Raw genomic sequence first — 24,621 nt, 5'->3', positions numbered from 1 at the left:
AGATGGAAAAACTGAGGCCGTTCTTGCATGAAAGTTTAGTTGGTTTGTCTTTATCTGTTTTATTCACTGCCTCGTCCCTTTTGCCTAGAACAGTGCTTGGCACATAGTAGGCATTCAATAAACATTTGTAGAATGAATGATTGACTTGTTGAATGAATGTGGTTTTTCCGAGGCATTTAGCATTGCAACAGAAAGCTGGCTGTCAGAACAGAGCCTCTTCTTCAACCCCTGACGTCACACATGGGAAGACCACCTGAGGTCAGAGAAAAGGATATACCCTCACAAGGCACACAGGCTCTCAGACACAATATTGAATACATTTCCCCCAACACCCAAACACAAACACACACACGCACACACACACACATACACGCCTCACTTTAGTTACAAGGACAGAACCCCCTCAGCCTACTTAAGCATAAGTGGGGGGGGCGGTAGGTGGAGCGGGTTACTGGCAGGATCCTTGTGTAAGAGCAAGGGCTGGAAGAGCATCCCTAGCTCCAAGGAGCCAGAAACAAAACCAGAACAAAAATGACATCACCCACCCCCACCGCTGCCCATCTGGGCTGCACGCCTACTTTTTTCTCACCTTCTCCCATCACTAGCTTTCTCAGGACTCCTGGCTGCCTCAGCCCCAGCTCTGCAGGTCCTCTCAGTTCAAACACCCGACAGAGGCCCGTGTTTAGGTTTCAATTTCAAATTCTAGGAGAGTGAACCTGATTGGCCAGCTGAGGGGCCACCGCCCATGACCTAGTGTTGTGGGAGCAGATCCTGAGAATGGGGGTATGGTTGCCTTCTCTAAAAGACACGTGGAGGGTGAAGGAAGTGATGCCTTCCCAGCATCTAATCCCTTCCCAGCCCCCATTCTGCAGACAAGAAGTCTTGAATATCTCCTGTGATGGTGCTCTAACTACCCATACAGCACAATGCCATCCATTGTCCCTTATTACTCATTATTGGTTGAGGGCTCTTAAGTCATCCCTTCTTCTGAACTAGCCATTGCTCATTTGCTCACGTCTGTGGCTGCACTATTTACACAATTTTAAGTCAAGGCAACCACCTGTTCCCTCATTCTGCTTCTTTGGCTGTTATAAACCATGCTTACACCTTCTAGAGCCAAACCTCATATAAGACAGGATCTGACTGGTTCTCTCACTCGCCAGTTTGTCACGGCTTCCCCTGTGAAAGGGGAAGAGCATTCACACCAACTCTCCCATTGGTTGCCATCCAACCTATAGAATGGCTGTCCAAGGACCAGAGGCCCACTCATCCCTGGACACTGACGTTTGGGGTCATTTTTTAGCTTTGTCTTTTTCAAGTGTTTTCTCCTCTTATCCTGATTTTCCTGTGGGCCTGGGCCAGCTTCCTGTGCTCCTACCCCCACCCCAATTCTTTGTTCATTGGTTACGGAGGCTTATTCTTCTCCTTCCTGGTGTTTCCCCACCTTTTCCCTGCCGATTGCACATTTTGGACACAGCTCTGATCATTTCAAGCAATGGCCACATGTATTGCTTTGGGCAAGTCTCTTCCCCTCTTTGAGCCTCTGTTTTCCTATGTATATATTGGGGCTACTAATTCCCAACTCACAGGGTAATTGAGAGGATGAAAGGAGTCCATGTATTGGCGAGCTCCTGTCACAGAACTGGACCCTAAACAAACTCAGTGTCGGTTCTTCCTTTTGGCGTCAACCCTTAGTTAAAGCAGTCAAAAAACATGAGAGGTAGAGCTGGACCAGGAGAGAGGTTTGCATTCAAGCCTCAGCTGGGCATCTAACTTGCTGTGTGACCTTGGGAAAGTCGCTTCCCCTCTCTGGGATCAGTTTTCCCATCTGTTAAATGAGGATTGGACCAGAGAAGGATTTCCCAAACTACAAAATAGGGGTTAATAGCACACCATACACGAAAAGAGAAAGAGATTGAATCTTTGATCAAGCATGTTGGGAAAAGCCGTTTAACACCTATTAGAATATAAAAGGCTCTGGGGCTGTGTTCTCCAATATGGTGCCCACTAGCCAAATGTGATTATTTAAATTAAATTAATTTAAGTGAACTAGAATTTTTTTTGGCTGCGTTGGGTCTTCGTTGCTGCACATGGGCTTTTCTCTGGTTGCGGCAAGTGGGAGCTACTCTTACTTGCGGTGCGCAGGCTTCTCACTGCGGTGGCTTCTCTTGTTGTGAAGCACAGGCTCTAGGCATGCGGGCTTCAGTAGTTGTGGCACACAGGCTCAGTAGTTGTGGCTCGCGGGCTCTAGAGCGCAGGCTCAGTAGTTGTGGCGCACAGGCTTAGTTGCTTCGTGGCATGTGGGATCTTCCCGGACCAGGGCTCGAACCCATGTCCCCTGCATTGGCAGGCAGATTCTTAACCACTGAGCCACCAGGGAGGCCCTAAATGAACTAGAATTTAAAATTCAGTTCCTCACCAGCCACATTTCCAGCGCTCAATAGACACATGTGGCCAGTGGCACCGTATTGCACAGAAATGATCAGAGGCTTCCCTTGATAGCAGGATGGCGTCTGATGGTAGTGAAGTCAGAGGAGGCCTGCTTCACGTGAACCCAGCGTTTCCCACACACGTTTGATCACACTGCCTCTACAGAACATCTATGAGCAGCGTAAGAAATAAAACTGCTCCCAGGAACATGGTCTGGAAGATGTTGAGCTAGAGGATGTCTCAGGGCCCCTCCAACTCCAAGAGTGGAGGAGGGGAAATGTTCTGGCCCTTGATTTCCTCTTAGGGGAGGGAACTGCCTGTTTCCAGCAGTTCTCTTGGCTAAAAAGACATTGTAATTGTGGGAAGAGAACCCCCTGTATGCAGCTGGGATGCCCTGGGAAGGAGAGGGGGCAGAGAACCTAATTGTTCAGGGAAATAATAATAATCTGTACACAGCTGCATTGCCAGGCAACTCCCCTCGCCCACCACCCATGAATCAGTGAATGTCTACCACATCTTGACACGTAAACTTGGGGAAAGTTTTTACAAAGGGAAGGCTATATTCAACCTTTGGGCTGCCAGTGGTGTGGAAAGAGCCTTCAAGGGAGTTGAGAACTAAAGGAGATAAAGAATTCAGCAGAAGCAGGTTATATGGAAGGAGGAAGTGAAGAGGTTGACTAAGAGAAATGGACCCCTTCCTAAGAGTCCTCAGAGAGATTAGGAGGTGTGGTGGTTCTAAAACGTGGTCCCCACATGCTTTATACTCCTCCCATCAAAATGTGGGGTTGTGTATGTCCTCCCCTTGAACATGGATTTTGTGACTGCTTGACCAATAGAATACGAGAAGTGACCCAAATCTTAAGAGACTGGAAGGTTTACTTCCTATTTCTAGGAGTACTGATTCTTGGAATCCAGCTGCCATGCTGCGCCCAGGGCACATTAAGAGGCCACGTGTAAGTGTTCTGGCCAACAGCCGCAGTTGACATCCCAGCTGACAACCAGGGTCAACTGCCAGATGTGTGAGCGGAGGAAGCCTCTACGTCACTCCAACTCCATCCACCGTCTGATCACAGCCACACGAAGAACCCTGAGAAAGAACCCAGCCTAGCTGAGTGCAGTCAGCCCATAGATCCGTGAGACATAGTAACAAAATGCTATTGCTTTAAGCCACTAAGTTTTTTGGTTAATTCATTTTCCAGCAATAGTTTAACTGGAACAGGAGACCAGCCATGAGTCCCATCACAGTGAGATAAGATATGAAAGCCCATTTTTCATGAAATCCTGAAACACAGGGGGCCCCTAGCAAGCTGTTATATTTGGAGGATGAGACGGGTGACATCTGGAGGAAATTGCTGTGAGATAAAGTTTCTGCTGTGATCTTGAGGAGTTGGCCAGAGACTTGCCAGGTGAGAGAGAGAAAAGTGTCAACAATGACTTGGAAGTTTCTATCTTGAGCAACTGTCCTCAGTGGTAGCAGGAGCTGAGATTGGGAAAGAGGAGAGGAAGAGGACGAGCAGGTTTGGAGGAAGATGATGAGACCTGTTTTGAACACAATCTTGCATTTGCAAAGTGTCTTCTATAAACACCAGAACTTGCTGATAGACTGAGAAAAAAGAGGAATTCTTGCTGGACGCTTCAGCTCATGTTCCCAAAGCAAAGATTTGCGGACCCTGAACCCCAAACCTCATTCATAAATGCCCACGCTAATTCATTCATTCATTCACTCATTCATTCAGTCACTCATTTAGTAACTCAGTCAGACAGGCATGCTTAAGAGCCCAGGCCCTAGAGCCAGACTGCCTGGGTTCAAAGCCCAGCTCTACATCTTACTACCTGCATGGCCTTGGGCAGGTGACATAATCTCTCCGTACCTCAGCTTCCTTATCTCTAAATGGGAATGATAATAACAGTGCTTGTATTATTATAAAGATTAAAAGATACATACTTGGAAAACTTTAGAACTGTGCTTGGAACATAAGTACATGTTACATGTTAGCTATTAATATTCAACAAGTAATTTTTAAATTTTTTATTTATTTTTATTTTTTTGGCCGCATCGGGTCTTTTGTTGCCGCGCGTGGGCTTTTCTGTAGTTGCAGCGAGTGGGGGCTACTCTTCGTTGCGGTGCGTGGACTTCTCATTGGGTGGCTTCTCTTGTTGCAGAGCACGGGCTCTAGGCACGCGGGCTTCAGTAGTCGTGGCACTCGGACTCAGTAGTCGTGGTGCACGGGCTTAGTTGCTCTGCGGCATGTGGGATCTTCCCGGAGTAGGGCTCGAACCCATGTCCCCTGCACCGGCAGCCGGATTCTTAACCACTGAGCCACCAGGGAAGCCCCAACAAGTAATTTTTGTGCTGGACCCCAGCAGTGAACAGGCACTGCCCCATGAGGTTTACCTTCTTGTCCTTATCCAACACCTGGGCCCTATGCTTCCTCAGGTTTTCTTTCATGTGTACTGTTCCATTTGATCCTCAGAAAGGCCCCCTGAAGTTGGCATGACAGTGACCTTCTCCCCATTTGATAGAGGTAGAAACTGTGGCCCAGAGAGGAGCATTGATGTCCTCTTTGCCCGGCGCCTCAGTCTGCTGGCACAAATCGATGTGTCCCTTTAACAAAGGCACTCTGACTTGAGCAGCCCCCTGTCTCCTGTCAGCTAGCTCTGCCTCCTCTGCCCAGAAGCCCTCCAGCAAACGAAATCTCAACCATGACTAACCTCTTGCCCCCAAGCAGGGATCTCTGCAGCCCTCTTGAGGCAGAGGTTCTGGAGGCATGAGGTCAGGGCCCTGTGCTCACGCTGCCCCTCTGCTTGCTTGGTCTCCTAGGCAAACTGGGTGTTTTTCCACTTGGTGGGACCACACTAAACCCCACCCAATATCGTCTTCATGGATGCCTGAAATTCTACCCTCCATGATTCATTCTTTCAAGTTGAGCAATGGCTCCCAGGAACATCTTGTAATAACAAAACCCCCCTGGAATGAGTTACTAACACCTTAGTGAGCTAAAAGCTGGCCTTGAAGATGATCACCTTCCTCCTACAGATGAAGAAACTCTGGTCCAGAAGGAAAAGTGAACTGCCCAAGGGCACATAACCAGTCAGTGGCCAAGCCAGGGGCCCAGAGGCGGGACACGTGATGCTCCTGTGCGTCTCCTGCTCGTTCACAGCCTGCAAAAGCTGCCCCACCAGAGCTCGCCTGATTCAGGCCATCCCTACAAGCAGCCCATCCTCCTCCCAGATGTGCACACGAGTTGCTTTGGGCTGCCGCAACCATGCCCTCTTCTTCCGATAACAGGACCTGGTTTATTATTTAGGGAACTAGGCTAAAGGTGCTGTTCATTGGTCCCTGCTGCTGGATGCCAGTGGCCCTAGTTCAGCTCCTCCTTCCATTCTCCGGGCAGCCCCAGATCCTTCCAAGGCATTCCTTTTGTTTGTTGTCATTTAAGGAAAAGCCAAAGCTGCTTTCTGTTGCTGGCTTCTCAAGAACTCTAACTGACATACCCACATTACAGATGAGAAGAATGAGGTGTGGAGAGGAAACGTGAATAATAAACGGTAGAACGGGGACTGCAACCCAGGTGAGTTGTCCTGCCGCCCTGCACAGGCTTTTCCTCCCCACCACAATGGCGGCTCTGCGCAGCCGGGGCCAGAGGAAAGAAGATGGTAGAGAGGAGTGCAAGTGAACAGGCCTGAACCCAGCACCGTGGTTACTGGAGAGGTTTAGGAGTCAGATAGCTCTTTTTTTAAAAAATTTTTTTATTTACTTATTTAGGCTGCAAAGGGTCTTAGTTGCAGCATGTGAGATCTAGTTCCCCGACCAGGGATAGAACCTGGGCCCCCTGCACTGGGAACGCAGAGTCTTACCCACTAGACCACCAGGGAAGGCCCGGGAGTCCGGCAGTTCTGAGTTTAAATACCAGATCTGTCACTTACTAGTTAAGGAGCCTTAAACAAGTCATTTAATTTCCTCAGAACCTACCTTCCCTCAGCTGTAACGTAAAGAGAAAAGAACATTTTAAAGACACAGACCTCCGGGAATACCATTGGTGATTAGAGCACTGGGTGGATTGGAGTCTTCGCACACCTGCATTGGCTGGGTCCCCTTGTTCAGTGAACAACCTGCACTACTGTACACAACAGCCCTACAGATAGATAACGCCCGCCTTATATGGTTGTTCTAAGGACTAAATGAGATAAAGTCTTCAGCACTGTGCTCAATAAATAGTAGCTAAATATTATGACATCGTCATCACAGGCTCTGTCTGGAAGGTCTCTGGCAGTCAGTGGTGAAACTGCAAGTCCTAGGTTCCTCCCTTCTCCACCGTCCACCCCCAAACCACATAACCTTTCCTAGATGGCCCTGGTGCCCTGCCTCTCCCTCCAGAGCTCTGCAGGCTTGGCTGGCCTTTCTGGGGAGCAAGGTTCTGGCCTTGTCTAGCACACCGTGGCTTTCAGTTTGGTGAAGGCCCCAACTATGCCAGGACCAGATGACAAGTGCTTCCTGCTCCAAGGTTCTAAAGGTACCAGCAGAGTGCTCTGCCCTCCAGCCTCCTCCTTCAGCCCTGAGGCAGGTTTAAATCAGAACATATCTTCAGGGCCCCCCTGCAGGAGGCCCAGTAGCCTCTACAGCAGCCCAAGCCTCCTCACACCTCCTCCCTCCCGTCCGGGCAGGCCCAAGCAGCCAGAGGCAGGAACGGCTGGACTCAGGGCCTCTGGGAGAGCCACGTGTGCCAGCCCAGTGCCTGCCAGCTCCCAGGCTGATCTCACAATGGCTCCTTTCACCAGGGGGAGGAGGTGGCCCCTCTGGAGCCCAAGGGGTGATGTCCCAGGCCCCAGGGGCATGGAGGAGGAGGTCAGAAACTCAGGAAGGGGTGGCTAAGGCGGGAGAAGGGAAGGTGCTTAGCCCCTGCCACCACTACCGCCTGATGCTAAGGTGACCGCCCCATAACCAGGCCCACAGAGATTGGATTCCCTGGGGCCTGGGGGTGGGGGGACGAGTAAGTGTGGGAGCAGATGGAGGGAAAGAGTTAGTCATGGGGTTCTAGGGGGAGGAAGGGAGGCTGGGCCCTCAGCCCACACTCTCACTGGCATCTGCAGGCCCATAGCAAAAGGGTGACGTGGTCTTGGTCCCTGAAACAGCCCTTCCAGTAACAGCTGGGGCATCCCAGCCAGGCATCTTTTTCATCTCCCCCTGGTCGCCATGCCTTCTGCCCCGGCCTGGCACATAGCAGGGGCTCAGGAAATACGTGTGAAATGATCTGAATTGCCATCAGACTGGGCAGGCCCCGGCTGGGTGTTGGTACGGTGGGGATGGGACCCTGACTCTGGCACTACTACCAGGCAGCTCTATGGCCCATTCCCCCCTCTGTGCGAATGCTCTTTCCTCAACTTAAAATGTCTGTCTCCCGTCCATCTAAAATCCTGCTCATCCATCAAGGAGCTTGATGCCCTTAATGTGATGTGAGGGCTGCTTTGAAATTGAACAGACTTGAGTCCAAGTCCTGGCTCTTCCATGTGGCACTCGTGTAATATGGGGCAAGTCATAGAACTTCTTTGAGCCTCAGTTTCCTTAAAATGGCAAACGCATAGTGCTTATTGCGTGCTGGGCATTGTTCTAAGTGCTTCACATGTCCTGGCACCTCTAATTTTTTGTCCACCCTCTGAGTGTAGGCACTAGTATTTTTTTTTTAATTTACTTTTATTTTATTTTATTTTTGGCTGCGTTGGGTTTCCATTGCTGTGTGCAGGTCTTTCTCTAGTTGAGGTGAGCGGGGGCTACTCTTTGTTGTGGTGTGTGGGCTTCTCATTGCGGTGGCTCCTCTTGTTGCAGAGCACGGGTTCTAGGCACACGAGCTTCAGTAGTTGTGGCACGCAGGCTCAGTAGTTGTGGCACGCGGGCTCAGTAGTTGTGGCACGTGGGCTTAGTTGCTCCGCGGCATGTGGGATCTTCCTGGACCAGGGCTCGAACCCGTGTCCCCTGTACTGGCAGGCGGATTCTTAACCACTGAGCCACCAGGGAAGCCCACTAATATTATCCTCATAATAGATGAGGCAACTGAAGCCCAGAGAGGTTAAGTGTTGCCTGAGGCCGTGACTAGGAGACGGAATTTGGAACTCTCACAGCCTGTCTCCAGAACTGTCCTGCCCCTTGCAAAATGGGGACAAAACTAGAATCTTCTTCATAAGGTTGTGAAGTTCAACCTTCATATCATGTGTGTGGAGGATCCAGCAGAGCTGAGCACTGCTGTTCCCACTAGTGTGTTCTGAGCCTGATAGAGTCCAGTCTTCCCAGAGAACCCTGGACCTCAGGGTCAGGCTGGAGGGAGTGGGGCTGTGGCTGGTCCAGGACATCGTCCACTTGGCTCTGGCTACATTTTAGGGCTTTCTGTGCTTGGCAGAAGGACTCGACTCATAATGCTCATTTGTCCAGATTGTGGTTCAACGGCTTCTGTATTCTCTGCACGCGCTCCCTTGGGCCCAGAAAGGATGGAGGGGGACAACACGGGCTCCAGCCAGGCTAGGAAAAGCTGCTGGGAATTAATAGTTCTGGGGTGGCCAGATGGTCTAGTTTCTAGAAACCCCAGCTCTGGCACTGCCTGGATGTGAGAACTTGACCACATAATAACCTTGGGCCTCAATTTCTTCATCTGTGAAATGGGGACAGTAATGGTACCTACTTGATCCGGTGGTGTGAGGGTAAAAGAAGATGATGTGTTTTGCAGTGTGTGTTGTGGGTACTCAGTGAAAGACAGTTGATTATTAGTCTCATTTTGCTGTTTGCTCAGCCAGGCTGTCTGGGGCTCAGTCCTGGCTCTACCATTTCCTAGCAGTGTGACCTTGAGCAAGTGACTCAACCTCTCTGTGCTCAGTTCCTCTCTTGTGAATCGGGGACAATGACAAGACAATAATAAAACAACTATACGTCTGGCACATTAAGGATGCGCTTGTTTTTATCATTCTCCAGGTATAAGACTTTGGACAACAACCTGTCCCTCCCCAAGGCTTACACTTGGCTATCAGGGCCATTTCCTAAGAGATTACGGGTTCCAGCCTACCCTACTGAATCACTCACTCTGGGAGAGAGGCCAGATTTCCTTTCTTCAAGGGAGCTGATGTGTCCTTCTTGTTCTTGCTTTGCTCACTACTGTGTCCCCAGAGCCTGGCCTGGACCTGGCACATGGTGGACCCTCACTAAATGTTTCCTGAATTTATGTTTTTCTATGAAACAAACACTGACTTAGTGCTTTTTATGTTCCAGGCACTCTTCTGAGGGCTTTACAGATATAAATGCATTCACTCTTTGCAATCTTGGAGGGAAGGACTCTTATTATCCCATTTTTTCACAAATGAGGCAACTGAGGCCGGGAGTTAGTGTACTCGGGATTCACACCCTCTGGCTCCAGATTCAGTTTCCGACCTTCTCTGATCCTGTCCCCTCTGTTCAGGAGCTGAAGTGCACAGATTCTCCCATCCTTGGGGTGAGAGGCGGGGATTGGCCGTGAGATGTGGAGAACTGAGAAATGGGTCCAGGCTCTGGGCGACAGCCTGCCAACACCTGCCACTCTGTCAAGTCAAAAAGCAGCCTGGGAGTAGCTCATATCCTGCTGTTCTTCCGGAGCCCAAGGAGAGGACAGGAAAGGCTGAGAGGCCTGGCTTCGGTGCTGACTCACCAGGAGGTGGGGCAAGCAGCCAGTAGGAAAGGGCGAGGAGTGCATTAAATTCATCCTTCCTTTCTCGGACACTCACTGGAATAAGGCTGTGCCCTGGAGCCAGAGGCCCGAATCCCCCCAACCCAGAGCTGCAAGATGCTCCCAGACCACGGGCGGAGGAAACGTGTTCGATTAAAACCTGGGCCTGGCACCCCTCCAGGGAGATGGGGGCCTCTGCAGGGCCAGACACAGTAATGGCCACCTTGGGCGCTGCCCTCTCGCTGACCACAGCTGGAGGCCTGGAGGGTGGGGGGAGGCCTTGGGCAAGAACATAAGGGGAGACTTGAGGCCGGAAAGCAGGAGGAAGGGATGAGAGCAGAGAAAGGCAGCTGGAAGAAAGAAGCAACCTGTCTAGAGGCTGAAAGTTCCTAGGATGGAAATGTTTGCTGGACTTTTAAGAAGAAGGATATTTAATATTCAAATTTTATCTTTTACTGGTGGCTCTCCCCATGGTCACCACCAACCTTCCAGACCATCTGCCATACCCCAGCCTCATGGGGTAAATTGTGAGGGTGGGAAGGATGGAGCCGTGTTCCAGGAGTGGGACTGGGGGTGTGTACAGCACACACAGGACGCTAGAGTCATCTGGAGACTGAGAACTCAGTAAATGCAGCCCTGGGAGGCTGGTGAGACAGGCTGCCTATAACCTGCACATCTCCTGGGCTTCTTACCAGGCAGGCCCTGGGGGTTTGAGCCATGTGGTTAAGACTGCAAACTTTAAAGCTAAGTTATGCAGGTTTGATACACTTACTACGTGTGTAAACTTAGGTCCTGTCATACACTCCCTGAGCCTTGGTTTCATCTGTAAAATGGGAATAATAACACAAAGACTAATATTTTTCAGCCCCTACTATGTGCTAGGCACTGATATTAGTATACCTTATGTGGATTACCCTATTTTAATTCTTACTGCAACCCTATGAAACAGGTTCTATTTTCGGATGAGGAAAGTGAGGCATAGGAAGGTTAAGTTTATATAATAAGTAGCAGAGATGTGAAAACCCAGGAGGTCTCACTCCAGAAAATGTACTATTAACTATGACACAGATCACATCTACCTATTAAGGTAGCTGTGTTTAATGGATTTATGCATGTAAATCTCTCGGAACAGTGCCTGGCACATAGTAAGTGCTCAATAAATTAGATGTGAGCTCTTGTGCTGGGATCAGTGAAGATGTGAACACCTGACTCAGTTGGCATAAACATTAAGGGAATTTGTTATTTCACCAACAGGAAGTCCCTGGGCATTCCTGGCCTCAGGAGTTGAACCTCAGTGGTTCAATGATGGCATAAGGACCTAGAAGCTTTCTGCCTCCTGCTCTGCACATTGGCTTCAATCCAAGGGTAGCTACCCTCTTGGTGGCAAGGTGGCTGCCAGCAACACCTGGAGCATCCTGCATCCTCACTCTTCCTGAGCAAGAGAAAGAGGCTGTGTCCCTAAACCAGACAGTAAAGGCCTTCCCTTCAGTCTGATTGGGCAAGCTGTGTCATGTGGTCATCCCTGGTCCAATTACAGCACCAGGACAATGTCAGGAGCTGATTGGATTAGCCGCCTCTGGCTCCACCCATGGAGCTGAAATTGGGGCAAGCTTTCCCAGAATAGGGGGGCTGGCAGGAAGAGGACTCTGTTGGGAAGGTATAAGGGGGATGTGGATGCAACTTTAAATAACTAGTGACCCTAGTTAGCTGAGGACCTGGGGGACCCCTGGGTTACACAAATAATTTCAATACAGTGTGCCCATCCAGTGTCCGGTGGTGCTGGATCCAGAGGAGGAAGAGGTTTATTTGGACTGAGGGTGGAGGTGTGTTTCTGGGAGGATCCCTGGAGGCTTCGCCTCAGAATCCTGAAATGTGAGAAAGATTTCCTCAGCCTGGAAAGCCTGGGAAGAGGGTCAGAGGGTACAGCATGAGCAAAGATCTGTGGGCTTGGGGAAGCTGGGGCTTGTAGGCAGAGTAGCCTGGGGCAGGGAAGTGGAATGTGAGACAGGGCCCTCAGGGCACAGAACTCACTCTTCCCCACCTCACCTATAGGCTGAGAGGACCAGAATAACAGCTAACATTACTGAGCACTTGCTGTGTGTGCGTTCTTTCTGGGCATTTAATCCTCATGACAGCTCTAGGAGGAAGTACTATTATTATCCCATTTTACAGATGGGGAAAATAAGACACAGAGAGATAAGTAATTTGCCTAAGATCACACAGCTGGCCACGGCAGACCTGGGCTTCAAATCCAAGCAGTCTGACCCCCAAACCCTGTGCTTTCAACATGCCCTGTACCTTCCTCGCTGGTCACCATCCCAGCAGGAGGAGAGCAGCAGTGGAGAGAGAGAAGTTCCAACAGGCTAATGCGTCATTCTGTGAGTCACTGCAGCTGGTGGTGGCTACAGCAGGGGGACCTGCATCTGGCAGACAAAGGTTCAAGAAGGTTTTGTCTCCAGTGGGCAGGGAGCTGGCCCCCCTCCTGAGGCCTGGGAGACAGGGAGACGGTGGGGGAACTGATGTGAAAGAGGCTCTAGAGCCAGGAGACCTTCTTTCCTAGGACTTGAGTTCTCCAGGTCTCCGTTCTCTCTTTTGAAATAATAATAATTCTCATTGTTTCAAATATCATGCCATCAGGAGGAGGCAGGTGGAACTTGGTAAAGAATACAAAGTTTGGGCTTCCCTGGTGGCGCAGTGGTTGAGAGTCCGCCTGCCGATGCGGGGGACATGGGTTCGTGCCCCGGTCCGGGAAGATCCCATATGCCGTGGAGCGGCTGGGCCGGTGAGCCATGGCGGCTGGGCCGGTGAGCCATGGCCACTGAGCCTGTGCATCTGGAGCCTGTGCTCCGCATCGGGAGAGGCCACAACAGTGAGAGGCCCGTGTACCGCAAAAAAAAAAAAAAAAAAAAAAAGAATACAAAGCTGCTTTTTACCATGCCATTCAAAGGTTAGTTTTTCTTATTAAAGCAGAGATCCTGGGTTGGCAATTTTAGCAGTGATTGCCTTTGCAGCTTAGTTCTTTGTTCTGCTTTTCTTTTCTTTTAGTTTAGTTTTGGTTTTTTCCAACCTTCTCTACAATGAATATATTTTACATTTTAATGGATTCTCCCCCAACAAAGAAGAACATTAAAATTCATTTTCAAAATTCCTCTATTGGCTGTATCTACATAAACCTATGCACATGTGCATAGAATATCTTTGGAAGGAAACCCAGGAAAATGATTGTGTGCAGCCTGAGGAAGGGGAAATGAGAGACTGTGGGGGAGGGGCTGCCCTTGGGCTGTAGGCTCCCTGGGCTGCTTGAATTATTATTTATTTATCTTACCATATGCTTGCATAACCTCTCAAAAAAGTTTTGTGATTTTTTTTTTTCAGTCAAGAAGAATAACCAGACCCAAGCCCCAAACTCCCACTGGGTCCCATGGTTGCCATACTTGGGATCCATCTCTGGGCTCCCCCCTCCACTTCTCTGTTCTGGTTCTTTAAGAGACATCCCTTTGGGAGAGACCCTGGGTCAGACTGGAAGGCTGACTTGCCTTGTCTCCCAGCCAAGTGGCTGATTCCTCTGAAGTGGGTGCCAGACAGCTCGGGGAGCAGAACTGCAAAGATGCCCCACCCCCCTGCCTGCCCCACTTTGCACTCCTTCCCCCTCAAAGTGTTTGAATTCATGAGGTTTCTTCCCCCTCTCAAACCTGGAGCTCCTCACTGAAACCGCCACACCATGGAGAAAGGGCACATTTTTTAGGGCAGTACAAGGCCCTCCCTGAATGACCCTACACTCTGTCCAGCTTCATCCTCTCCACTCCCTGATCTCAGACTGATGGCTGGTGCCAAAAGGGCACCTTCTCTCACTTCAGGCCCATGCACAGGCTGTTCCCTCCACCTGAACAGTCCTTCTCCCCCATCTGCACAGCCAATAGCTACCAATCTTGCAAACCTCATCTTAGATGGGACCTCCTCCAGGAAGCCCTCCTTGATCCATCCTGTCAGGGGCGGGCCCTCTTCCACACTGGGATTCCCTAGTGCAGAATTCTAGCTGTACCACTTTTACACTGACTGTGTAACTCAGGGCTAATGACCTAACCTCTCTGGGCCTCAGTTTCCTCATTTGTAAAATAGCACTTAGCTCAGAGTTGTTGTAAAGATTATACGGCTTAATACAGATAAAATGTTCAGAATAGTGCCTGGTCCGTAGTAAACTCTGAATAACTCTTAGTTCTTATCACACGATATTTGGAATGGCTTGTTTATTTGTCACCTCCACTAGGCTATTATGAGCTTCACGACTGTGGCTGGGTCATGTCCTAATGTTCACTCAGGGTCTGGTACATATTAAAACATTCTTGAAAAATTCTTGTTAAATAAATGAAATAATCCATTCGGATTAATAAACACTTCTTGAGCACTTGCAAATCATGTACAGTACCTAATACTCCTTATCAGACGCTGGGCTACTAAGTACCTTCTATGCAATATTTCATTTGATCATTGTCACAGGGGTTTAAGTTAGGTACTTGCAGTGTTCCCATTTCATAGATGGGTAAACATTCTGTCCCCTTAACCTGTTTCATTTTTTTATCATAGCACATCACCTCCTGACATATTACGTGTTTATTCATCATGTGAGGAGCCTGCCTTCCCCCTAGAATGACAGTTCTGTGAGATCAGAGACTCTATTTTGTGTTCTATTTTGCGGTGTTCACAGGGCCCTAGCAGTGTCTGGCGCAGAGGAGATGCTCAGTTTATGTCTGTGTTAAACACTCTTCCCTCTTGAAAAAGCTTTCTTGACTGTCCTCCACCCCAGACTAAGATAGATGCCCCCACTCTGTGCTTTCCTAACACCTGGAAATTATGTGTACTTCCCCTAACCCAGCAGTTATCAGGCTTTACTGATACTTCTTCTTAAATTTGTGGTTTTCTTGGCCAGCTGCAGACTCTGGGAGGGCAGGACCTGTGGTTAATAATAACAGTAACAACGAACATTTGTTGAGTATTTAGCATGGGCCAGCGCTTTCCATGAGGTATCTATCCCATTCAGTAGTTTCAAGGAGCCTATGGGGTAGCACGTTGTCCTCATTTTACAGAGGAGGAAAACTGAGGCTCCCAGAGGTGAAGAGACTTACTGCAGGTGAAGTGACTAGTGAGTCACATGCTAGCAGTGCCTGGCTCAGGCACTCCGAATTTAGCACTGGGCTCCTTAACCACAAACTGCCTCTTCAGAAAAGACAACAGTCATTTATGCCACAAACTGAGTGGGGAGCACTTGACAAATGTCTTTTGAATGTCTGACTAGCAGGAAACAAAAAGGTGGTTCCCAGTTCCGGTTCTGCTGATTCCTGGCCCACTCAAGACAATAGGGGGTGGGGTGCTGGACCAGTCTCTGCGGAGAGAGGAGTCATGAGGGGCTTTTTGGAAAGGGCATAACAGGGCTTCTTCCCCCTCACTCTACAGCTCGGGTCCCAGAGGCTCCAAATTCCTGGAAAGGCCAGTGGGTGAGCCGACCGCCCAGCCCCTACAGCCAGAGTCGGGGTGGCCCCAGTGGTGATGATCTAAGAGGCTGGAGTGTCTTCCTGGCTATTAACAAAAGGGAAACCAACCAACCCACAAAAAAGTCTTTCGGAAGAGAGAAGTCATAGAATGAGTTCTGCCAGTTCAGTCACTCCAAGATGAGGGGAAAAAATTCCCTGGATTTCAGTTAGGGATCCAGCTTTTCCTCCCTCTGGACTACTATGATGTTTATTTCAATTTAAAATAATTTCAAACTAACAGAAAAGTTGCAAGAATAATACAAAAGCTATTAAATATCTTTCACCTGGAATCATAAATTTTTTGCATTGTGCCATGTTTATTTTTCTCTATATACATAGACAGAGAGGTAGAGATAGATAGATGATAGATATTAGATATAGGTAGGTAGGTAGGTAGATAGATAGATAGATAGACACATATAATTCTAGGATACATACTCTGGTTTCTGAACCATTTGAGAGTAGATTGCAGACATCACATCCCTGTACCCATTAACACTTCAGTACGTATTTCCAAAAAACAAGGATGTTCTCTGACATAGCCACAGTACGACAATGAAATTCAGGAAATTTAACACTGATGTGATACTTTAATTACCATCCATGTTGCAATCCTGTCAATTGACACAGTACTGCTCTTTATGGTATTCTTTTCACTCTACTACGAGCTCCAGGCCAGGTTGTGTGCTGCATTTGGCTGTCACATCTTTTTACTCTCCTCTAATCTGGAACAGCACCCTGCCTTTCTTTGCCCTCGTGACATTGAAATCTTGAAGAATACAGAGCAGTTATTTTATAGACTGTTGCTCGATTTGGGTGTATCTGATGTCTACTCACGATTAGATTCGGGTTATGCATTCTCAGCTGGTATATTACCAAAGTGATACTGTGTGTTTGTCAGGATATCACTTCCCCGAAGCCCCCAATGTCTGTCTGCCTGGAGAGGGTACTCATTTTGATCACCCCATTAAGAGGTGGTCTGGTTTCTCCACCTTATAATTTACAATTTCCCCCCTTGCCAGGAAAAAGCAAGGGGATACTTTAAGGTCATGTAAATATCCTGTTCCTGCTGTTTCTTGTAGTGTTTATTTCTGCTCTGCAGGAAGAGGTGCCTAGTCCCCTTTCACCTTCTTGTCCCAGTCATCTTCCTCACTGTGGAACTGGGATGTGGCCTCTCCTAGCATACTATATCAGCATTATGTGGGGCTTGGACATGTTTACCCCACTTGGGAGCCCTGTTGGTTGAATCCAGGGACTCTGGTCTCTGCCTTGACCCGGTAGATCCAGCTGAAGGGTATGGGCATGTTCCGGGGAAGAAAGGACTCCCTTTAGAGCCTCACTCGAAAACGAAGAGGCGAACTTAATGGGAAAGAAAATAAGTGTTGGGCTCAACCTTCAGGACGCTGGCCATGTCTATGATCAGCTCAGGAAAGGCTGTTGTCCTTCTGTTAGGGACTGTCCCCTGTGTGTACACAAACACTGGCGGTCCTGGTCCAAATACGGACACTGCGATAGGAAGCGCAGCACTATTTGAAGAGATTAGCAGCTGTTTTATATGGGAAACAAACAAATCAACCAACCAAGGCTGTACCTCCAAGGATCACCAACAAGTGAGGGAACTGCACCACAGGGCATGGGATGCAGCTGGGAAAACACAGACCCGCTGCATTTCCTGTTCCCCTGCTTGCGGGTCTCCTCTGGCTGCTGAGATTCAGCACAGCTCCAGAGCTGGGGATGTGTTTATTCTTTTGAAGCGTGAAGGACACTTCTCAGCTTTGAAAAAATACACTCGCCTGCTTGAATTTCAAATAGTTTAACGCCCCCCTCTGCTACCTAGCTGTAATCTGAAGAACCGACTGTTCAGGCCTCAAAGTACCGAAGTACCACCCTAATAAATGAGCTGTGGCTACCCAAGGATGGAGAAGAAATGTCCTTATTCAAATCCAATTTTATGGCTGGAAAGGATTGTCAATTTTTGGTCTGATGTTGCAGGGAAGCAGCTGGGTGGTGGAGACCCACCCCTGACATTCTCCTGGGGCGACAGCTGGCTGTCCCTGTACCTTTAGGCAGTAGGAAATGGGCACCTTATCTGAGTCAAGGTCACCATATCTAGCGGTGAGAGCTATTTCTCTATGTTGAAGGTCGTGTCCGTGGTCTTAGGTCAAGGGGCAAAGGGCAGAGCAGGCACCTGGGGGAAGACTGCTTAACGCAGGGCACTGCCCACAGGGTGTCTGTGGGCGATGGGAGGCGGCAGTGTAATAAAGTGCGCTGTCTGGAGTCAGAATAGACTTGGATTCAAATCCCAGCTCTGCCTCTTACTTACCAGCTATTTGACTTGGGCGAGTGATTGAATTTCTCTAAGCCTCAGTTTCCTCCCCTGGAAAATGGGGTTCAATAATAATACTGGACTTGGGTTGTAGGTATTAAATGAGATTGTATATGCAGGTACATATTAAGTGTAAACTCTAATAATAATAATAGTGGCGATGCTGGTGGTCATTATTATTATTTCTGAGCCTCCAGGCTATGTTAGGCTTGGCTAGGAGGTTGGAGCTGGGGTGGAGGTAGGAGTGGGGATGTGGGCTGAGGGAGCAGTGAGTGGCACTGAACTGAGGCCACCAGCCACAGAATGCCATCATCCTGGTGGCCAGCTCCACTAGTTCCTACCACCATCAGCAGCTCCATTCTCAGCAACCTTAAACATCATTTTAAGTGACTGTGTATTATTCCATTATATAGATGAACTATAGTTTTTTTTGTTTTGTTTTTGTTTTTGCTGTACGGGGGCCTCTCACTGCTGTGGCCTCTCCCGTTGCGGAGCACAGGCTCCGGACGTGCAGGCTCAGCGGCCACGGCTCACTGGCCCAGCCGCTCCGCGGCATGTGGGATCTTCCCGGACCGGGGCACGAACCCGTGTCCCCTGCATCGGCAGGCGAACTCTCAACACTGTGCCACCAGGGAAGCCCTGTAGTTTTTTTTTTAACTATGTTTTATTTTAGTAATTTTTAACAGTTGCTGAATATTCCAATGATGTGTTGGATCGTATTTTGACAGGGAAGCAAAGTGGCGTATTAGAATCTGAACAGGCTTTGAAGATAGAGATTTTCAACTGTTTAGTCAACATTTTTTGAGCATCAGCTTTGGGCCAGGCCCTGTGTATGTGCTGGTCATACAAGGGTAAAGCAGATAGATATGGATCTGTCCTCACAAGCTTAGGGTCTAGAGGGGGTGACAAGCATACAAGTGCACCTGAATTTAAACCCTGGCTGTGTGATCGTAAACAAGTCTCGTGTCTTCCCTGAGCCATAGCTTCCTCCTATATGGAGGCTCAGTGTAGAGTGTTATAAGCACAGTGTTCCACCTACAAACATTAGTTCTCTCTTTTAATCATTAGTGGTTTTATATAGATATAGATACGCATACATATAAATATTTATATATGCATATCTATATATGTATGTATATAACATCTATATTTTATATATATAATATATATACATATCTATGTTATATATACAACAATAGAAACATAATTATTAATATATAAATTTTTTTTTGCCCTTATGGGTAATATAGCCATGGATAGCCTCCAAAAATATCAACTTTTTCTTTTGGGGAGGGGTTATTTATCATCATGGAATAATTTCTTTATCCAGCTAAAGAAGTTTTTCTTGTTTTTGGCTGCACCCTGTGGCTTATGAGATCTTAGTTCCCCAACCAGGGATTGAACCCAGGCCCCAGCAGTGAAAGCACAGAGTCCTAACCACTGGACTGCCAGGGAATTCCCTAAAGAAGTTTTTCTAAACCCTCTGTTACTCTTCAGTGTTCACTAGACAAAGAAATGGACAAGAGCCACTGAATTGGTAGGAGGTCTCAGCAAACAAGTCAGACCTTTTATTTCTCATCTGCCTATTTAGTGTTCCTCCAACACACCAAGGAAATTCTGCCTCAGTGCTTTTGCACTTGCTGTTCTCTCTGCCTAAAGCACTGTTTGCCTAGATATTGCCTTCCCTTCCTTCAGCTATTTACTTAAATGTCATCTTATCAGAGAAGCCGTTCCTACCCCTGACGCACAGCACCTCTCTCCATCCTCTTCCTCTGATTTATTCTTCTTCACAACTCTTATTACCTCCTGACATAGGCATATCGGCCTGGCTGTTGGTTTGTTATCTGTCTTCCTAAATAGAATGTAATGTTTGTGAAAGCCAAGATGTTGTCTGTCCTGGGCCTGGAACAATGCCTGGCATATAGGAGGCCCTCAATAAAAATTTGTACCATGAGTAAATAAAGAGATCAAATGTGACTACTACAATGCTTACAGCGTATGCTAGTGTCTGGAAACAGTAAAGAGCTGTTCAAATGGAAGGGAGAATAAAAATAATTGGAAACTTAATACAGTACCTTATTTGGGTGGTAGGCCACTGAAGATCTTGGCTGGTGTGTATGTGAGTGGGGACTGGGGTTGGGGAGGCAGTATTTCCTCCCTGCCAAGCTGGAGTGAGAGGCTAATGGCCTTCATGGGGATCCAATCCAATTAAGGCCCTGGCTCCAAGTCAACTCGGGTTCCCTTCCTGGCTGCAGCAGCTTCCAAGTGACAAAATGAAACCTGTAACTTTCCCAAGACAAGACAGTCTCCAGGCGAGCAGGGCAGAAAGGGGCTCAGGGTAGGGTTTCTGCTCCCAGGGGAATAGCTCTGCATTGCACCCACATGGTTCTAATATTGTATGTGTGTGTGTGTGCCGGGCACAAAAGCTTGTCACCATCCTCAAAACCAGTGCTCACAGGAAAACAGCTGGATGCAGTGCAAAGGCATCGGAGGCAAAGCAAGGGGACGTGCGTTCTCAGTTCTGCTCCCACCCAGCTGTGTGACAGGGCAGGAAACCAAGAAGGTACGGAGGGTGAGCCCTGCCCCGAGTCACATACCTCCCTACTGCAGAGCTGGAAAGGTGACTGTCCACAAGTTTAGGCTTATTTGCACTCACTCAGAATGGTCTTTCAACTGTTGTTTTTTTTTCCTTTTTTTTTTCTTTTGTGGTATGCGGGCCTCTCACTGTTGTGGCCTCTCCCGTTGCAGAGCACAGGCTCCGGACGCGCAGGCTCAGTGGCCATGGCTCACGGGCCCAGCTGCTCCGCGGTATGTGGGATCTTCTGGACCGGGGCATGAACCTGTGTCCCCTGCATCGGCAGGCGGACTCTCAACCACTGCACCACCAGGGAAGCCCTTTTTTTTCCTTTTTTAAGCTAATTTTTGGGAGACGTAATACATACCCAAACGACAAAATTTTAAATTTATGTAAAAAACAGTATATACTAAACAAATCTACACCTCTGTCCTCAGTGACCTAGTTTTCCTTTCTGGCGATAAACACTTGTGCCCAATTCCTTGCGTATCCTTCCAGAGAGAAATGCACATGTGATATATAGTTATGAAAAGATGAGTATGGTATGAGAATATGATATACAGGCATGCAAAGATGATATATGAGGATCACATTAAATTTTTGACTAATATATCGATAGAAAGACCTACTGTCACAATGATTTTGAGTCTTCCTATCCAAGAATAGATTATGCTTCTCCATTTATCCAAGCATTTTCAAGGGTTTTTTGGTGAATATATATATCGTCTCACATATATATGTTTCTCAAAAGCATTAACATTTTTTCGAATAGAACTTCACATATTATTGAGATGATTTCCTATTTCCCAGATAGTTTTATGTTTTTGGTTGCTTTAATAATTGGGACATTTTCTTCCAAATTTCTAACTAGTGGGGCTTTGAGTATAGGAAGGCACTGCTTTCTAAAAAAATATTAACTTGATACCTTATCACATTCATGAGGTTGTTTATTGTTGGTAATAGATTTCCAGTTGTTTTTCTTTGGAACTAACATTGAAGACAGTCAGCCCAGTAGATCCTGCACCCATGGATGCTTCGTTAATAAACTCTTTTTGATGTGAATGGTGACCTCTCACATCTGTGTAAACTTTCCCTTCTCTCCCTGACTCAACATAAGCCTCTGTTATAGACATTATTCCCACACTTGACAGAAGAAACTGAGGTCTGGCAAGGTGAAATGATTTGCCTTAGCTGGTGAGTGGCAGGGTTGGAATTTGAACTGAGGTCTGTTATGTAAAATTTTCCATCTTAGGATGGTGAAACAAAAGAGAGAAGGGGTTAGAGAGGGGTTTGTGCAGAAGCAGCAGAAGGTGACATATTTTGAATGCCTACCCTGTGCCAAAAACTTTACGTACCATCTTTCTGAATGCTCCTAAGAACTCTTGGAGGCCAGTATTATGAGCAGATGGCTGGCCAGGGCCTGGGCACAAGGACAAAGAGATCTGGGTTTGATTATTGGCTCTGCTGCTTTTCCAGCTGTGTGACCCTAGGTACACTGCTTGAGTCTCTGAGCCTCAGCCTCTCTGCTGTATCCTTGTTACAAATGGTACCTGAATGGTCCTCCTTTCAATAAAGGTCTGTGTAGTAGAGCCTGTGGCCGGGAAGAACACCTCAGTCCTTGGACCCACACACTGGAGCTCCATTTCTAGAACCTAGAAAAGCTGAACTGAAATGTGTCTCCAGCTCCTATGTTTGTTGAGTGACTTTGCTTCCTCCAGGGGAGTCCATATCTACAGGGAGGCTGGAAAGTTGGTGCTTCTGTGGACACAGCATTCAGGTTAAACTTTAGCCAAAATGATGGCTAAGTCACAATTAGCAGGATTTTATAGGACCTAATTCATATCATTGGGACACATTTGAAGTTCAAAGCTGCATTGGAATTTTCCATAGCTGGGTTGACTGACATCACTAGAGATTAATTAAGCACCTATTATAGGCGCAGTGAGAGAAACAATGATGTGAAACTTAGGACATGGGAAGTTAAAAGGCAATGTTTAAATTTTATTTATTCTTTCACTCAATCTTATCAAGATTATTATTTTATTATGCCCCAGGCACTGAGTTAGGCATAGGAGAGCATAAATAATGACTATAGGCATACATGATCTTATCATACTTTATTGTGCTTTGCAGATATTGCATTTGTTACAAACTGAAGGGTTTTGGCAACCCTGCATAGAGCAAGTCTATTGGCACCATTTCCCAACACCATTATTTTAATTTATTTAATTTATGTATTTTTAAAATGTATCTCACACCTATAATGTGCCAAGTACTCTGTTAGATCCTTTACATGTATTATCTCACTTAATCCTTACAATTACCCTGTGAAATTAGTATTATTATCATCCCTATCTCATAAATAAAGAAACTGAGGCTTAGAGATTAATTTGCTATTTTTCCCATTGTCACTTAGCTAGCAAAGAAAAAGTATTTGAGACCCAGGTCTAGTGTACCAACAGCATTATTTTTTATTTTTAAGTAATTAATTTTAAAAATTAAAAATTTAATTTTTAATTAAAAATTTGTTTTAACTTTTTATTTTATATTGGAGTATAGGAGATTAACAATGTTGTGATAGTTTCAGGTGCACAGCAAAGTGCACTCAGCCATACATATACATGTATCCATTCTCCCCCAAACTCCCCTCCCACCCGGGCTGCCAGATAATATTGAGCAGAGTTCCCTGTAAGGAACCAGTAGGTCCTTGTTGGTTATCCATTTTAAATATAGCAGTGTGTACATCCCAAACTCCCTATCCCTTTCCCCCACCCTTCCCCCCCACCCCCATAACCATAACCATAAGTTTGTTCTCTAAGTCTGTGATCCTGTTTCTGTTTTGTAAATAAGTTCATTTGTATCATTTCCTTTTAGATTCCACATATAAGGGGTGTCATACAATATTTCTCTTTCTCTGTCTGACTTACTTCACTCAGTATGACAATCTCTAGGTCCATCCATGTTGCTGCAAATGGCATTATTTCATTCTTTTTAATGGCTGAGTAATATTCCGTTGTATATATGTACCACATCTTCTTTATCTACTTCTCTGTTGATGGACATTTAGGTTGCTTTCATGTCTTGGCTATTGTAAACAGTGCTGCATTGAACACTGGGGTGCATGTATCCTTTTGGACCATGCTTTTCTCTGGATATATGCCCAGGAGTGGGATTGCAGGGTCATATGGTAGCTCTATTTTTAGTTTTTTGAGGAACTCATACTGTTCTCCATAGTGGCTGCACCAATTTACATTCCCACCAACAGTGTAGGAGGGTTCCCTTCTCTCCACACCCTCTCCCGCATTTATTGTTTGTGGATTTTTTGATGATAGCCATTTTGACTGGTGTAAGATGATATCTCATTGTAGTTTTGATTTGCATTTCTCTAATAATTAGTGATGTTGGACATCTTTTCATGTGCCTCTTGGCCATCTGTATGTCTTCTTTGGAGAAATGTCTATTTAGGTCTTCTGCCCATTTTTTTTTTTTTTTTTCCGGTACGCGGGCCTCTCACTGTTGTGGCCTCTCCTGTTGCGGAGCACAGGCTCCGGACGCGCAGGCTCAGCGGCCATGGCTCACGGGCCCAGCCGCTCCGCGGCATGTGGGATCTTCCCGGACTGGGGCACGAACCCGTGTCCCCTGCATCGGCAGGCGGACTCTCAACCACTGCGCCACCAGGGAAGCCCCTTCTGCTCATTTTTTGATTGGGTTGTTTTGATGATATTAAGTCTCATGAACTGTTTGTAGATTTTGGAGACTAATCCCTTGTTGGCGGGTCATTTGCAAATATTTTAACTTTTTTTGGCTGTGCCGCGCGGCTTGCAGGATCTTAGTTCCCCAACCAGGGATCAAACCTGCACCCTCGGCAGTGAAAGCACAGAGTCCTAACCACTGGACCGCTGGGAATTCCTTAACAGCATTATTTATTTATTTAAAGAGCTTTTTCTAAACATAAATTTATTTTATGTTGTGTTGGGTCTTCATTGCTGCGTGCGGGCTTTCTCTAGTTGAGGCAGTGGGGGCTATTCTTTGTTGCGGTGCATGGGCTTATCATTGCGGTGGCTTTTCTTGTTGCAGAGC

The sequence above is a fragment of the Globicephala melas genome, chromosome 1, assembly GCF_963455315.2.
Source record: "Globicephala melas chromosome 1, mGloMel1.2, whole genome shotgun sequence".
Taxonomy (NCBI): domain Eukaryota; kingdom Metazoa; phylum Chordata; class Mammalia; order Artiodactyla; family Delphinidae; genus Globicephala; species Globicephala melas.
The sequence above is the reverse complement of the archived record's forward strand: the minus strand, read 5'-3'. Positions refer to the sequence as shown.